Genomic DNA, 12,872 nt, shown 5'->3' on the forward strand with positions numbered 1-12,872 from the left:
TAATCGGTCCTGTAGTATTTGGGTGCGCCCACAATACTTCTCAGGACTTTGTTCCAAAAAATTTGTATTTTGTTTATGTTACTCTTTACAGAACATCCCCATAATGGAACTCCGTATGTCCATATAGGTTTCAATATTTGCTTATATAATAGCAATTTATTAAGTACTGATAATTGTGATTTTTTTCCAATTAGCCAGTACATTTTCCTATATTTCAATTCCAGTTCTTTTCTTTTCTTCTTTATATTTTCCTTCCAGCGAAGTTTTGCATCAAGGTTCTTTCCGAGATATTTAGCATTGTTGCTATATGGATTGATAGTATTATTTAATGTAATTGATGGTTGTACAGTCTTTTTGTAGGTGAACTGCATACTCACAGATTTTCTTTAGTTAATTTTTGTTTTCCAAGCTTGTGTCCAATTATTTATATTGTCACTTGCCTGTTGTAATTTTCATGTGGCTTCTTCACTATTGTCTCCGACAACTATAATCGCAGTATCACCAATAATATTCGCCATTTGTGATATATCACAAGTATAGAGTAGATAAAGCATTAGCCCCTGTATACTTCCTTGTGATACACCTGCTTTAGCTTCTTTTATTGTTGAGTAAGTTAAGACTTTTGAAATAAAACACAAATGGATTATTTATTTGTGTATAATCCATTTATGTGAACTTTTCTTTTCACTCTTGGATACAGTAGGGGGTAGTTGTATATTGATATAAGTTGATTTTTTGCCACAAAATATAAATAGAGCTTTAGTAGACTGCATTAGAATACTGATACCGTATATGTGATAAGACTGAGAGGATACGCTCATCATAAGCTAATTCCAGATGAACTGACGACGATCAATTTTACGCTAGACAATTGAAAAATAAAAAGATTGAGGTTAAACTACAGAGAAAGTGTTGTCTTCCATTAGATATTGGAATTAAACTATCTTAACGGGCTTTCAAAAATTACGAAAGTTGCTGAATGAGTGGTACATCTACCTCAGCCTAGAAAAAACGTATTTTTCAGACGGGTTAAAGAAAAGTTGTGTGAGCATCGCTGGATCAAATATCAAACTAAAAGGGAACTATGTTGTTGAAATAAATCACCACTATTCAAAATTTTCATACGTTAGTACTTATCGGACCACCCACGTAAATATAGCATTCTTCGACCCTCACTTATCGACCTATGCTCTTTCGTTGGAATAAAATTGCTTTCCGCTTTGCGTAATTTTGTATCAACAAAACTCGGAAGTAATCATTGGATTGGCTTGAAGATTTTACCCCACTAAAACATAAAACTCTAAATTTTAATTTGTCATGATTGCGTTATATTATCATACATAGAAAAAATGTTACGATTCAATCTTGATCTTATAATTAATATCAGACCATAGAGTAATAGAGAGCAAATAGAAGTCTCTGTAGTAATTATTTTTCGTACAGAAATATTTCCTAAATAATTATTTCCAAAAAAAGCATCTTATCACTCAAAATTATTCACAAATCGTTTTCAAAACCTTCAAGATCTAAAAATGAATAACTGAAATTATTGTTTCTACAATATATTATCCCGAGTATTATATTAAATATCAACTTTCGTAATTTTGTATCAACAAAACTCGGAAGTAGTCATTGGATTGGCTTGAAGATTTTACACCACTAAAACATAAAACTCTAAATTTTAATTCGTCATGATTGCGTTATATTATCATACATAGAAAAAATGTTACGATTCAATCTTGATCTGATAATTAACATCAGACCATAGAGTAATAGAGAGAAAATAGGAGTCTCTGGAGAAAAGTTTTGCTTTGCTCGACATCCAGATGGGGTTATATCGACCATTGAAGTAATTCGATTGGTCAATTTAAATCTCCATTATAAGCACCTGTAAGAGAAACATTTTGCTGTGAAGACATTTGAATGGTTCTTTGATAAAGTTTGGCACCTGACAGCTCTGACGTCACATGTAATTATCCAATAAAATTTAAATGAAAAACGATTTAATTACTTAAATAAATTTATTAAATAAAATTCAATGAATCGAAAAAATATAATCTGTAAAACTAAATAATAAATAAATATATATAAAAAATCATAAACAAAGAACTTTGGAACAAATTAAAATTATTTGTTTTGTCTTTTCCCTTTTTCACATTTGTTCAGTCATTGGTTCATCAATCTAATACGATCTAACATATTAAAGTTCTGTCTTTTTGTTTTCTTATACCAAAAGCAAACTTTGAGTCTTTCTCTGTTAAAATTTTAGATGTTTTATCCAAATCTATATTATTTTAATATTCTATCTGGAATATCATTATGTAGTATACAATTAAAAGGTTTTAAATTTGCATTTTTAAGAATATTTGAGAAAAAATATGTTAAAAACATTACATATATTATCGACGTGGCAATATCGTGAGATAAAACAGAGCTCAAAGACCTACTAACAGTATAACAAAACAATTTTCTGGGGCATGTGATATTGCCTTGCCTCATTTGTTCGTATAGGAAGGTCTGGACTTGAAGTTATAGAGTCAAGTTACAATTTCTCAGTTCCTGGTAATACATCCCCTGCTAGTACTGAATGATTATGATCAGATTATATGATTTCTCAAACATACTAGCCGAAGGATATATATTCCTGAATCCAGGAGCTCTAATAGATCCAAAAAAGTTCAAACTATTTTGGTTGTCAAGTAGTCTTATGCCAATATATTTAATAGGATAATTACACATTTTTTATGCAATAAGGGGCTTTAAGGTGGTTATTAAATTTTTAATTGATGGCACTTTATCAAATGCTTTCTTATTTGGACAATAAACACTATTTAAGTCCTGAATTTCTTTGCATCAAAATTTCTAACATATTGGACTTCGGTTAATCCTCTCTTAAAAGGTTTGCTTTCAGTAGCTATTATTTCAGTGGTTCTCAACTATCAAATAATTGATCCAGGAATAAAAGTATATCGCCGCTTGCATAGCTTCTTTTAGATTTCTAAAATTAATAAATAAATATTTGTTATTTTATATGATTATAAAAACGATTCTGAATTTCTTTACTATCTGTGTATCCGGGTACATAACACACTAGATCCAGAATTCACTTTACTTATTGTACGACCGAGTTATATATACTAACGAAATGATAAAAGTCTAAACGCACTATTCCTTACGTCAGGCATACTGAAAATGGCCATAAAGTAATAGAGATGCAACTCAATAGGGGACTTTGGCGCAAACTTTTGTTTTGCCCAACATCCAGAGGTCGCATAATCGGCCATTCAAGTAATTTGATTGGTTAATTTAAATCTCCATTATAGGTAGCTGTAAGAAAAATAATTTTACTGTGGAGACATTTGATTGGCTCATTAGTAACGTGACAGCCTTTAGGTTATGTTTAATTGACCAATGAAATTTAAATAAAAAACATTTTTTTCTGAAATAAATGCTACACAACACTACACTAGATCTGATGGTTTGATTCTTTTGAGTCTGTGTCCTGCTCTTGTGGTATCCAAAAGTTGCAATACTTCAACATTGTCATGAGAATGGATTGCAAATCAAAATTATCTCTTCCGTCTTTTTCTTTTTTCATATTTGTTTCGTGCCATCAATTTAATCTATTAGATATCTATTATGGGTTTTATCAAAAGTATATAGCACACATTATTTGTAATATTCTATATGGAAAATCATTTTGTAGAGTACAATTAAAATAAAAGGTTTTGAATTCACATTTTTTAAAGATATTTCACAAAAATATGTTATATTATCGACGTGGCAATATCGCGAGATAAAATATCAGTTTAAAAATTAAAAATTAATTAAAAGAAGAGGTTAAAAGAGCCCCACTGACAGTATAATGAAACAATATTCTGGGGCATAAGATATTGCCTTGGTTCGTCTATTCATATACGAACTCTGGAAGTTATAAAGTCATCCCCCGTTATTATAATTATTTAAGGAGCCCTCATGTTCTTCCTCTTGACAATTTCCTAAAGGCCAATGAGATGAAAAATATTAACTTATGTTAAGCGATTCAAATGACTTCCAAAACATACTGGCCGAGGATGTGTATTACTGAATCCATTAGCTGGATCCAAAAAAAAACTATCTTGATTAGATAACCTTAAGCCAATATGTTTATATAAAAACAGAACCCCTCAAGGTAGTTATTAAATTGATGTCACTTTAACAAATTTGTTCTTACTTGAGCAATACATTTTACGGCAATATTCCTCGTGTATTGAATATCGGTTGACCTACTCTTAATAGATTTGCATTCAGGAGCTACTATGTATTTTATTAGAGCTGCAACTATTGATCCAAAAAGAAAAGTATATACCCGTTTGCACAGCCTCTTTCGGAAGGGGATTAATTTCAAAAAATTTAAAAATGTATATTTAATGTTTGAAAATATATGAATAAACTTACCCCAACTTACAACAACAAAACATGATGTAACGATCATAAATTTCTTTGATACTTAATTCATTCGGTTTTGGATTTTTAACATTATCAACCATTGTTTAATGACATCCAAATATTTCTTCGAACGAAAACGATTCTGCATTTCTTTACTATCCGTGCATCCGGATACACAATACTTCCTAGATCAATAATTTAATTTACTTTTTGTACTACCGACTTATATATACTAATGAACTAATAATTTAATCTGTAAACGCACTATTCCTTATGACAGCCATACTGAAAATAGCGCTCAAAATAAATAACTAACAATCGTACCATAGAAACGAAGAGAGCCAATCAGATTTCGTCACGGCTTGATAAGTTAGTAGTAGCGACATCTACATGTTGGACGTCGCGAAACATTTCTCCAAAATGTCCTATTAAGCTAAATCTTTATTTCTCTATGAAAATGGCGCCCAAAATAAATAAACAATAAAAGCACCATGGAAACGAAGTGAGCCAATCAGATCCCGTCTCGGCTCTTAACATAGCGATTGAAGCAAGTAATAAGTTAACAGTAGCGACATCTAGATTTTTATCTAGATATATCCATATACATATCGATGTTAAGCCCATCAAAAGTGATTAAAAAAGTTATCCATTCTTAATTAATTTAAAGATAGAGTATTTTTACCTGAACAAGTACGATGTGCACTGGTAAACGCAACCCAAGCCACCAACCAGATGGGCAGGGTGCTGACCGAGAGAGTGAAAAAGATCAAACGTCAAAAGATTAGCTTACCTGAAATTCTTATTTTCTCTGCTCTCATACCTGATCATCAGTACGGTTAGCACGTCTTATATGCGTATTACATTATATATACTAATCACAGTTTGATAACAGTGGCCGGTATTGTCAATTAGCATTCAACATTTTTACTCACAAAATAAGTTTCCGAAGGGACTCCGAAGGACGGAAGATTAATTTCAAATCTAGCAATTCTTTTTAATATATATAGAAGATTTCCAGAGAGGTGGAGCTATAATTCAAAGTTCGAATCCCACTCAGACTATGAGTATTAATAAGTTTCTGTTTGAATTGTTTATGATTGTATGTAGATCAAATTGTGAGGTCTATTAAGAATAAACAACGCATAATATATTGTTAGCGACCCATTATTGGTCCTGTCAATTTGGCCGAACTACCTAACCCTTCCACCGGTCCCGTGGATTGCCAAAGGACGTTTTTGGAATGTTGAGAACGAATTCCTCCGTACCACTTCGTACAGTTCACATCTCTCTTGTATCCAAACATAATTATACGTATTCACAAACACTGGCGCAGAAGGAAGACGGATGTGTACATTCGTAAGCAGATATTCCTGAGTGAGGAAACACTTAAGAGTATTCAAATTATTTTGGTTTTTTCACCTAAGAAGTATCAGAAAGCTGTAGCCATGTATCTATCATTTTGCCATGGACTTATATAATGGTGATATCGCAAAATGAATAGAAGATAAGGAAGATGATGCTGCATTAACAGGAAGAATGTCAGTGAGACAAATGTCATTGCTAGAAATAATTATAATCAGTAAATTAGCCTAGCTTGCATGTTTGAAATTTACTTTAATGTAATTAATAGAAACAATTATTAAAAGTAAATCAGTTTTTCTTTGATTTTGCTGTGTTTAATTATTGATTTGTACATCTGATAATGGCTTAGCTCTTGTGTTGAATTAGCTTGAATTTTTCGAAATCTAGTTATTATCATTAACAGAAACAAGCGTATATGTCTTGTGACGCCTCTGCACTCCTAACAATAATGAAGATAAACGTATATGTCTTACGTGCTATGTATACGTATTACGCCGATATAAACATAAATTTGGGACACCTAAATGATAATGAAAAATTTATAGGCCGTTGTGCACACAATCTAGCAAAAACTAAAGACGAAATATAAGTGACTAGTCATCGACTGCTGACAAAATTAACAAACATAAAATTCCTCCTATCCTTAGTCTAATTATTATTATTTTATTGTTATTGTTATAATATTTCTTACAGCATTTGTAAATTTATTTTTCTTATGATCTCTGGTCGGTCATACGACCAATTTTATGATTTATGCCTGATAACCACTTTACATGAAAACATCTGATATTGGATTTTTATTTTATTTTGTTATTATTGTTGCAATATTAGTTACAGTATTCGTAAATTTATTTTTCTTAGGATCTCGGGTCGATTCTATAAGTACCTTTATGAATTATATATGATAACAACATTTTCGAAAAAAAAAATCACAAAGAATTTTGATAATCTAATTAGCCGTCGATTGATTTGTTATTATCCCTTTTTAGAATACCGTATTTCCGTACTTGAGTAGTGCCTGATGTTTGGAGATCGCAACATCTGTCACTATGGCCGTGTTAGCGACCCATTATTGTTCCCGTCGATTTGGCCAAACTACCTACCCTTTTCACCATTGCCGTGTATTATAAAAGGAAGCTTTTTTGATGCTTTTGGAATGTAGAGGAGACATTATCAGGTATCACTAGTATTAAACATTTCATTTTCATAATGTTTACATGTTTATTGCATAGCCCTTATTATTAATTTTCTCAATATATTGTTCATGTTTTCTTTCTTATAATTAATTATAAAAGAGTTTTAATAGACGTATTAAACCCACCCAAGTTCGTTTGCGAAATCAGTTCGGTAGTGAGTGCCTGAGTAGGGCTGCCGTGTTTAAATGGGTCAAAGCATTCAAGAATGACCGCGACATCTTCGAGAATGAGCCGCATGATCGTCGACCGCAAACTAGCATTACACCAGACAACATTCGCCGGGTAGAAGAACTCATTTTGGAGGGTCGTAGAATTAATTTTCGAGACATTTCGGCTGAACTCGGCTTCAGTATTGGTAGTGTAGAGTCTGTCATCCACGAATACCTTTAATATCGGAAAATAACGACGTGATGGGTTTAATTGGGTTAATTTCTAAACTGTTGAACTTGTCTTGTTGTTTGTCGCGGCTTGCTAATGTGATATGAGGCGGAGATGGACGGTTTCTTAACGCGAATCTTCACTAAAGACGAGGCATGGGTACACTATTACACTCCCGAAACAAAATGTTTTCTAAAGAGTGGTGGAAGAAGAAGGAAGGGGCGCCAGTTAAAGCGAAGACAACCGCGGGTAAGGTTCTGTGTACGGTGTTCTGGGACAGGCGATGTGTGCTGTAAGACGTTTTCCTTGCGCACCCAACCTACCATTAATGCTGTATTCTACCCTAACCTTCTGAAAACACACATGAACCCCGCTAATCGCTCGAACCGAAGGAGCATTCCAGCACGAAGTGCGATTCTTCTCCAAGAAAACGCGCACCCTCATACCACGTGTCTCACGCTCGATACAATATCGGAATTAAGGTAGGAAGTACTGGAACACAACTCCTACAGTCCGGATTTATCATCCTGCGACTACCACATTTTTGGACCACTGAAAGAAGCCCTTGGAGATCAAAGATTCAAAACCGACGACAAAGTAGAGGAGTTCGTGCGCACATGGCTGTCCGAGTTGCACAAGGAATTCTTCCATATCAGCATCAAAAAGCTTCCGGAAAGATGGACAAAATGCGTAACTAATGAGGGTGTCATTAGTATTTGTCTCGACCATATTTGAACCACCCTCGTATATATAACAAATCTTCCTTCTTTGCAAGACAAGCAATGTAACCGCGTTGTAGAAGCGGTTCGACGGGCCATTTTCACTCAATTCATAGTGTGGTTAATTGATTCGATTTTTCCCCAATATATAATAAAAATATATCTTGAACAAGAAGGGTGATACGAGAATTTCTTTAAGGAACAGAACCAAATTTATATCCGTTTAGATAGCGTTAATGTAGACGTGAAATCGCAGACGTGGATTTATTGGTCGGGCAGTATAATAAAGTTCCTATAAAAGCAGAAATATCAACTTTGAACGATGTATCTGCAATAGAAAAGGGCACCAATGTATCAAATATCGTTCAGTGCGCGCCGGTAGAAAAAAATCGTCTGAAACCGTACAAATTGGTCGATTTCGTATTCGCGTCCGGTATTTTTACCCCAGCACACACACATACACAGCCAGAGAGGGAGAGAAACGAACGAAGGAATCGAGAGGAAAAAAACCTCAGAAAGCGCCATATTTCGTCTGGGACTCTGATTTGTGCGAAAAAGGGGCCTGGGCCAGCGCCGAATGAATTGCTTTTAGATTTTTATTGTAATTTCATTTTTATGGCTCTTAGGGATGTTTTCGATCCCTTTGCGCCGACTGTCCTGCGGTAACTCGATTACTAATTCGCAAATGGAGCGGGTGACGGCTTGGGGAATCCCATAAATATATACCACCCGCATTATTAAATTTTCATGCATAACATCATTTCTGTGATCGTCTATCTATTCATCGAATTCTTATTCAATTTTTATTAATATGCACCATGACTGTCTGGAGAAAAATTAAATTACCTATGAATTATTTAACCAAAATCAACAATTGAATATATTGGACGTTATTACTTTTATTTATATTTAAAGGAGATGTTTAATTTTAAGTTTAGGATTTTTCTTTCTTTTGTATAATTTATTAGGGGTCTAATTTGTTAAACCATTTAGCTGTTTTCGTAATATTTGTGACATGGGTAAAGAATTATAACTTGATACAATATAAAATATAGTATTATATGGAAAGTCTGTTGAAGCCAAGCCAAGATAAGAAAAACGCCAAAACATTAAACGTTCGATATGATAAAAAGCCAGTCATATTCTGTTTTTGACTGGTGATACATTGTTTGTTGATTGATCATTAATGATGAAAATTCTGCTCATCAATCAACACCTATTTAAGAGATATTTTTAGCTTTAAGAGTGAAAGACTTCTTTACAGGTTCTCGTAGAAAAATCAACCTTTTGGAATTTCCCAAAATAGGCGTATTAAAAATATAGCTAGCTGAAGGATAGCAAATCAATATGGTTATGGTCAGTTGTTAACGAGTAAGAAATTTGATGAAGAATGTTCCAGAAGCGTATTAGTTGAGAATTAGATACACTCTTCATGCCTCATCTAAGGATTGACCGTGATAATGAATATTTACTTTAATAGTATTTGTATTAGGATATCCTTACTAGTCGTTGTCGGCTAACTTTTTACAATAACTTAAAGACTAGGTATATATTGATAAAAAGCTATCGGTCCTTCATCAGTCTCTATAACAATAATGGTTATATTATGAGCATATTAATCTTATGTTTATCTAAATGCGGGCGAGTTAAATTAATATTAACACTTCTATTTTTTCTATAAATACATTTCACTAACATTTTCCCTATTGATTTTTGACTTGGTTTTCTCATTGGATATTAACATGAGAGTAGAGTATCTTCTCATGTTTCTTTTCGATTCTCTTGATTTCCTGAACAACAATTGCTATCTAAAAGTCTCTGTGTATGTAATTATTCATATTATATCTGAGTATATCCATACAACAACAACTTATTATGTATTATCCTAATAACGTTTTCTAACAAAATTATATATATATATATATATATATATATATATATATATATATATATATATATATATATATGTATATACATTTATATTATATATACATATATATATGTATATATATATATATATATATATATATATATATAAATAATAAATATATATATATATAATTATATATTATATATTATATATATTATATATTATATATTATATTAACTACTAAAATTAGATATAAAAATATTCAACTAATACAAATTTGCACTAAAACTGACACAATAAATAAAAACGTTATTCAGATAAATCATAAGGTCTATGACTAATTTTTGCGCAGTCTAAACTGCAACCAGCATATCCAGGACACGCACTGCATCTTTTTTTGTAATTAACAATTTTTACACTGCTTTCTCATTATCTTTCCTGCTTCCTTCTCCTCTCATATTTTTAAAACGTGTTCGCTAATAACCCCTCTGGTAGTAGACTTTTTTTATGACAGACAAAAATTGGAATACGATTGCCTGAGTATTTATTGTAAAGTTAGGGCACATTTCATATCTATTTTTCCACTTTTAGGAAACAGGGCCTTGACATATCGATATTTTTCCCGCCATATGCAGTTCTGTAATACATAGGAACCAAATAGGAAAATAACACACCTACAGTCTTCAAATAATGTCGATACAACTGGACTGGCACACATATAACGCACTGGAGCGTAATTGACGTCCAATGAAAGCTTAACATTACGCGTTAGAGCAATAAACAAAATATTTTTTGTATTAAAAATCGAGTTATTTTGTTGTTTTTATAATGTGCTACAATAGCATTTTATTTATAAAATTTCGTTTAAATATTTCACTGAAATATCTCAAAATTAATTGGTTATAATAAATTTATAAACAGATATAAATAATAACATCACCTGTGATAATGTTTTTCCAAAGATAATTTAAGTGTTGTCATTTAAATTGAAATGAAATAGATGATTTAAAAGATGTGAAGATATTATATATTGAAATTAGATTTTTGCCTCATATTGAGTGTTCTTGTACTCTAGAAGACGTAGTCCACTCAATAAATAATAATTATTAATAAAATAATAAAAAACGGGTATAGTTTAAAATATTATCTCGTAAGATTAAATATTTGTCAACAAATTATCTATTCGTCTATTCAAGTATCGAGTACAAATTACCGGGAAGAGAACAATCAAATCGCAAGAAATATTTTCAATAAGGTATCCATATGCTACCTGCAATATTTAGAAAATTTAGGTCACTTCATTTTTCTACACGTGCCATACATTACCGGAGACTCTTCGTTAAATTTTATTTATTAGCAGTGCTGACAAACTTTATTCATTTTTCAGAAAAAAACGACATTTTGATGTTTTAGTAGTCGATTATTCAGATATAGCAACTGCATTCGTCTTAGCAAATTATCTATTTCTTGGTGGCATTGTTGAGCCCAAAATACTACCTTTCTTCTTCTCATATCAGCTCCTTCTTCTTTAGGTCTTCAAACCTTCTTTTTGACTGATATGGAAATTGTTCTGTCATAGAAAAGTCTACCTAACATATTCACTAACATTTAAAATTTCCTGATTACTGCGGTTTGATCTCATTTGTTCTCCGTTTGCTGATATCTTATTGTTCTCCGTTTATTTTGATATGCAATCTTATTCAGTAGTTTCATAGGGATCTGGCCTGAAGAAATATGTCGTTCTACCTTAATATTATAAAGATCCTTCAATTTTTCATCCATTTGGAGGCTAGTGCGAGGTTCATCGTAACATAGAAATCACAAACGCAAAGAATATCAAACCAATCCCAGCACGAACGTTCACTTAACCACCCATCATTAGAAACACCATACAATTACATATACACAAACCCATAAACCACTATTATATTATTGAAAACAAAAATTAATTATAAGAAGCAAAAAATATTATATATATATATATATATATATATATATATATATATATATATATATATATATATATTGTCAAATATAATTTGATTTTTAATCCAATTAAACAAATCCTTTCACGAGTGTTCAGCATAAGAAATCCAAGATTGAATTTGAATCGTAGTTATAAAACGCTCTATTGACTACTTTCCACGTTTTGCATACAAAAATATGGAAGCTTAATAAATTGTAAATTGCTCTTATATTATAAAATAATGATCAGTCTCAGTATACTCAAACAAATAATATTTAATGGGGTCCTCGTCATGTAGCTCACACTATACAGCGTATTTGAGGATGCAACCGTGTCAGGAATTATGAAAATGTTGACATCAAGGTTCTTCTGGTGCCCTTATAACTATATCTTCCTACTCTTAAAATCTAGCTCCCAGAGACTACTGACTCTTTTAGACCGCAAAAAAGAAAAAAGTTGGTTCATTGTGAACAAAAACCAATTGTTCTACAGATAAATAATTCACAGAGATCTTGAAACAAATTTGTGAGACAATTTTTTTTTGATGGGAGGCTTATTAAATAATATTTTATATTTTGTTTTATTGTTGTAATCTTGGTACCTACGTATGTGTCATAATTTTTCTACTGGAATTTCTGATTTAAGAAAAATATAGTATTATCAGTGTTACTGAAATCCTATAAACCCACGTTCAATTAAAAATCTTCTATCTCTTCTTTATGGAAAATGTTCGAAATAATGAGTCTCATTAATTATACCTGCGTTGCGTTGAACTGGATTCTTTTAAGATGCGTGAAATAATTGATACCATGCCATTTTTAACGCTGTTTGACGTTGAAAACGAATTCAGCGTTGCAGAAAGCACACGTTGACTGTTATCTATACGCACAGTCATTAAAAGAAGCGTCATTGAAGCAGAATCACATGCGTATAGCACGCATGTTTTAAAAGAA

General features: G+C 31.9%; 1 protein-coding gene across 1 annotated transcript in view; it reads right to left on the reverse strand.

Annotated features, from left to right (window-relative positions):
- The window catches only part of ImpE1 (Ecdysone-inducible gene E1), a 131,172-nt gene that overhangs the window by 103,158 nt on the left and 15,142 nt on the right, over positions 1-12,872 (reverse strand). The gene's annotated exons all lie outside the window — the stretch shown is intronic.

Source organism: Rhynchophorus ferrugineus, unplaced genomic scaffold (genome assembly GCF_030347505.1).
Source record: "Rhynchophorus ferrugineus isolate W39M unplaced genomic scaffold, kcgeb_rfMv2 rfM7, whole genome shotgun sequence".
NCBI classification, from domain to species: domain Eukaryota; kingdom Metazoa; phylum Arthropoda; class Insecta; order Coleoptera; family Curculionidae; genus Rhynchophorus; species Rhynchophorus ferrugineus.